This window comes from Trichogramma pretiosum, unplaced genomic scaffold (genome assembly GCF_000599845.2).
Source record: "Trichogramma pretiosum strain Unisexual culture from Peru unplaced genomic scaffold, Tpre_2.0 scaffold23, whole genome shotgun sequence".
Lineage (NCBI taxonomy): Eukaryota > Metazoa > Arthropoda > Insecta > Hymenoptera > Trichogrammatidae > Trichogramma > Trichogramma pretiosum.
Window position 1 is genome coordinate 852,379 of NW_019641629.1, and position 6,000 is coordinate 858,378.

The window sequence follows — 6,000 nt, forward strand, 5'->3', positions numbered from 1 at the left end:
TACTTTGATTTTTTGTACAAGAACCAAAAATTATTATGGTTAATTTGGTTATTTTGGTTTCTTCCATTGTACAGACGTTCTCATCCAGTTGAAAGATTAGCATTACACTTAGAAATTAAACAAAATTTAATTTTCCCTGAAAATGAAGAAGTAGAAGCAGCCAAAAAGCCTGGTACTACTTTAACAGCGTGGTTTGATTTAAATAAAAATGATGTTCATGCTAGAAAATTCACGTACGTAAATAATTTACAAGACTATAAGTACAATAAAAAATTTTGAATTTGGGAACGGAGATCACAATTTTCAAATACATTGGGAAGAATAGTTAGTGTTGTGCCAAAAGATGTTGAACGGTTTTATTTAAAATTAATTTTACACAAAGCTAAAGGCTGCAAATCATTCGACGATTTAAGAACTTATAAGGGTATTAAATACGATACATTTAGAGAAACGGCGATTGCAATGGGATTAGTAGATAGCGATCTAGAAATAAAAAAAATATTGACGAAGCTTGTTTAATAATGATGCCGAAACAACTTAGAAAATTTTTCCCTTGGTTTATAATTATTAACAATATACCAATGATTCGAGACGTTTGGCAAACTTATAAAAAATATTTTTTGGAAGGTTTTAAAGATAATCATGAAAACAGAGCTTTGAAAGAAATAAATGATATTTTAGAATTTGAAAATTTAAGCTGTATTGATGTCGGTTTACCAGCACCGAATCTGGATTTTTTAAAAACTCTTGTTGATGAAGAAGATTTAAATAGTCAACTGGAATTTTATAAAAATGAATATCTTCTTAGATACAAAAAAATGAATTTAGATCAAAAATTAATTTTCGATTACGTAATAACACATTTACGTAACGCTGGTAAACCGACATCAATACTTCTTCATTTTCAGGGAAAATTAAATTTTGTTTATTTTCTAAGTGTAATGCTAATCTTTCAACTGGATGAGAACGTCTGTACAATGGAAGTATTATATAAAATTTTATATTATTAAACATATACTCATATGAAATTGTAAACGAGGGGGGTTGGCGCGCGAAGCGCGCAGGGGGGCTCGCCCCCCTAGTATATATATATATATATATCTATATCAACAAATGCGCACGGCCAACTGCACTCACAGCTTTCGGTGTTTCGTTGTAATTATTATTAATTATTTTTATTAATATTGTATTCGGAATAATCATCAACGCACGATACACACTATCGAAGCACACATGAGATATAGGGCGCACTAGGCGCTGCGATACACGATATCAGAGTAAAAGCGAATTTTTCGACACACTCGCTCACTTTTACGATCGGGCAGTGTTAAAGCTTGAAAAAGCTCTCCTCTTATCCTCGAGCTCGCATTCGAACGGGCGAGGAAGTAGAGCTTTTTTTTCCCAGACGAACGTAGCACACGATGGAACGGGTCAAATATATATATCGTATATATACCGCACGCGCGCGAGAGGCGAACAACTTGCTGCTGCTGCTCGACGTGAAACGGGGATGACGACACGAAGCGCAGCCGACAACGCTGGCTGCTCGACTGAACTCTCTCCACGCAGTCGTTGTCGTCGTCGTCGTCGCGGAGGTATTCGAATTGCGCTACTGCAGCTGGTTGCCTCCTCGCTCGCCCGACGCCTCGCCACTTGCCTATCTCTCTCTCTCTCTCTCTCCTACATCAGTTCACTCGGCTACGCGCACCTACTCACTCTCTCTATCTCTCTCTTTCTCCCTCTGGCTCGTTTTCTGCGCTCCGCACTCGAGCGCAAGTACGCGTATACACGGAAGCGCCGAGCGCCTGCGCCAATCGTGCAGCTTGGACTGTGCGCCCGCCGCGGCTCGTTGCAAGCTCGAAGCTCTCTACCTGTCGCGGGGAACGTGTCCGTTTCCCGAATCCTGAGCCGCTGTTTTAAAGCAGTTTTCCTCAGTACCCAGTATCGGTCCACGTAGGACATGTGCTCCGCCGATTTCGTGTAACCCGTTCGCGACTCCAAAGATAACATCCCCCCAAGTAAATCGAGTCGAGCTTTTTTTTTGATATCATGGTAAAGATATTCCGCTTGAAAATTCATGCGAAATTCTAAAAGTATTTTCTCAAAACTGGCTCTCGAGGCCGTTTTCAGAACAACGTTATTTATCAATACTGATATTAAAGCATTCGTATTTGAATATAATTTTAAATATCATGGGATAATAATATTTATTTCTATCATATTTCTATCAAGGCAAAGTTATCAATCATGTTTAAGCAGGATTTTGAATTTCTTTAAATTAATTTAAAAAGATTTACAAATTATAGAAATGAGATTATAGCTCGACCTAAATGTTGAAGTTTAATTTAAATACCGTAATAAATGTATATTTTTTGTTCTTTTTTTTCAAATCCCTTGGTTTTTGTTAAAGTTTTAAATATTAATAATGATTCCAACACACCTTTTTTTAGCTACAATCATTCTTGATTTTTATCAACACTAAATTCCCTTATTATAAATATTATATTATTTGAAAAAGTCAACAAGTAGATCTAAAGAATTACATTATTTTTCTCTTTGGATTTTGAAGTTATATTTTCATTTTTTTAAGAGTCATATATCCTAAAAAATCATGCTTCAATTACAATTTTAAACTTAACCTAGAATGTACTGTTTTGTTATCCTTGTGAACCATAGGTATGCGTGGTGGGAAATTAAAGTCCAAACAAAGTAATGAATTAAATTTTATGTTTAATTTATTTATGTTAATGTTGTAGTCTTTTTAGAACTTTTTTAGCTCTTACATTTTTTTTTATACATTTTGTTACATTTGTTTTTACACTATTTTCATATTTTTTATAACTTGGGCCGTTAGCTGCTAAACAAATATTACATAAATCTTTATTCGCTAGATTCTCAAGAATAATTTCGCACATCTCAAGCGGCAGACGATAGTGTATCAGCTCCCAGTAAGGTTCCAGTGCCCAACGCCGGAAAAATCCTCTGGATAGAGTCTCGCAGAGATGAAGAGCACAAGCCTCTCGATACTTCGCAGGAAGGGGTATCAAGTTGATCGAACGCGCAATTTCCAAGTATTCCTTAAACGTGATCAGTTTTTCCGCTTCTTTGGGTCGTAAATGTATGAAGTCGTTTAGCGATAAAGTCGCGTTCAGCATTATTTGGTTCGCTTCTCTCGCGAAGTCCCCGTCGTCGCGCAAAGATTCCCGAAGATCTGCTGACTTCTGGAATAAACCGTGTTTTGCATACAAGTTCATGATTTTCATGACATCCCTTCGGTCCAACTCGTATCCTTTCTCCTCGAGCCGCTCGATGACAGGAAAAGCCCCAGCCGCTAATCTCAATTTCAATTGAATCTCTTTATTCCAATACGTATTCGTTGTGTGATCTTCTAAATATTCACCAAAGTAACTCTCTTCTGGAAAAACAAAATTCGATAGACCAGCACCATTCTTCAAAAGTACATCAACAGTATTTGGCAAAAATCTCGCTACGGCCCATTGCAGCGGTGTCCTCTGTAACTTGTCGAAGGCGTTGATCAACACTGCCTTCTTTAATTTTTTGTTTATCTTGAAGAATGTCTCTGCCAATTTATGTTTGTCTTGTAGATCCTTGATTATAATGTGTAGAGGAGTTGATCCCTCATTGTTGGCTGCATTTGGATCGGCGCCTCTATGCAGCAGTAACTCGACTAGCTTCTTGTTTTCGTAGCGCAAAGCTATGTGTAATGGTGTGTTACCATCCTTGTCTCGGGCATCGATTTCCACTTTCTCATTTTTTAAGTCGCTCATCTCAAAAAGTACCTCCATTAGGGCACTGGAACGATACATTTTGCAAAGAAAGTGCAGAGGAGTCGATTCCTCTGCATTGCCTAAATTAGGATTGGCACCATTTCTAAGCAGGAATTCGCTCAAGTTTTTTTTTCCATGACGCAGAGCCAAATGCAACGGTGAGTTGCCACAATTATCCCGGGCATTGGTTCGCAATGGCAGAAGGTTTTCTTGGCAGAACTCGAATATCATTCTCACGAACCAAATATCTTTGTTAGAACTTGTGCAAGCATGGTGAAGCAGTGTCTTTCCCTCAAAATTAGCTGCATTTGGATCAGCTCCTTTCCTGAGCAACAATTGTGCCACCCGTCTACGATTCCAATAGTAAGACAGTTCCAGTGGCGTTCTAATCGTATTTTGTACGAGGCAATTAGGATCTAGGCCTATTTCAAGGAATGCTTCTACGACATCGTAACAGCCAGCCGCGCAAGCCACATGAAAATGCGTTGAACCAAATTCGTCGGCGTAATTTACTGTCGTGTCGTAAATTTTGAAAAGCTGTCCAGCCACGTGAGTCAGCTCGTTGTAGACCATAATGTGTCTGGCCGCATGATGTATTGGGGTGGTACGACGTGGCGAGGAAGAGTCGTCTTCGTAAATGCCGGACAGCCCATCTCTATAGCCCGAACTAACGACATAGTCGATGAAGCGTCTTCCTTCATAATTTTCTGTGCGTCTGAACTTCTTCGTTATGGCCATTGAGAGAAGCCAATCAATTTCTTCGTGACTAAAAAAATCTAGAAGATTTGGAAGTTGTCCTTCCCACTCACTAAATATCTCGTTAGACCGCAGGAAAAATTTATGCAAATTTTTCTCTTCATTAAAGTCTACTTCGTCTCGTAGAGACTTCAATTTCAAAACATTTGCTTGATTATCCATGTTGTGTTATGTCCAGTCGCTCGTAGTGGAAAATAGTTTTTTTCTTTCGCTTGCTCCAATCGGCGTTATCGATCTGCTTACAGCTCGGTGTCTCGATGTATACTGGAGATTTAAACGCACTGCAAACAGAATATATTTGAATTTGTTAAAGTGAAAGATATTTTTTTATTTATAGAATCTAGAAGAATCAAGAACAGACTGTATTTTTCTTTGCTCACGCACTACTAACATACCATATTTTTTAACATTTCGTGCGTAAAACGTGAGTTTTGTATCACTAAAAGAGCGGGGGGTGGTTTATGCTAAAGTATAGGAAAAAGTTAAAGCGGCCAACCTTAAATATCAAAACCCTATCAATGCTTATTAGTTGATTAACTAGTATATTACGTACCTTGGAAGCAAAAAACTGTAAAGCCTCAGAGCACGTGTAATTATCGGCCGAGGCGAAGCCTTTTTCGCTTCATAGGTGCGTATACTATTTTTCATGAATCCCCTAGCAGAACTTCGTTCGAGTTAATGTACATCTGTTGTGTTCGAAAGGCACAAAAAACATTTGGAAGAGGCCAAAATGACGAGGCAAAGTAGTCAGTTAACGATCAGGATCGAAAAGGTGCAGAGGGAACTTCACGACCACTCCAAAGCCATCGATGACATAAACGAGAAGCATGCTAATGATCCGTAAAAACGAGAAAATGTTGAGCGCGACTTTAGGAATTAAATAGAAAAAAAAGTACTAAAAATCGAAAAAAAGTTGAATAATACCCAAATTTTTTCTACAGATGCGATGCAAGTGAATACGCACCACGTTACCCAGCTACCGACGACCAAGACAATAACAGCCTGTCCCAATCGGAAATGGTTCCAACAAATACCGCAAGTTTCTCAGCAGGATGAACTTCCGACAGAAACTCAAAATCTCAAAATTGTCGAGGTCACGGGCTCGACTAAGCCGATGAAGGCCGTCACGAAAAAAGTTACCAAAACTAACAAGATAAGGTCGAAACCGAAAGTTCCAAGAATTATACTAAAGAAATTAGAATTCTCAGATGGTGAGTTTTTTTATGACTAATTTTATGACTAATTTTATGACTAATTTTATGACTAATTTTATGACATTTTTTATGACTAATTTTATAATAGTCATAGTTTAATTAGTGCTTAGGGAGAGAAAGACTGACATGTTTTCGAGCCTCGGGTCCAGATCAGATGATGTGAGACATTGAGGTTTTTTCAACTTTTTTAAACATTATTTTATTTATATAAAACGAAGAGATAAGCTAGAAAGATGAGAAAA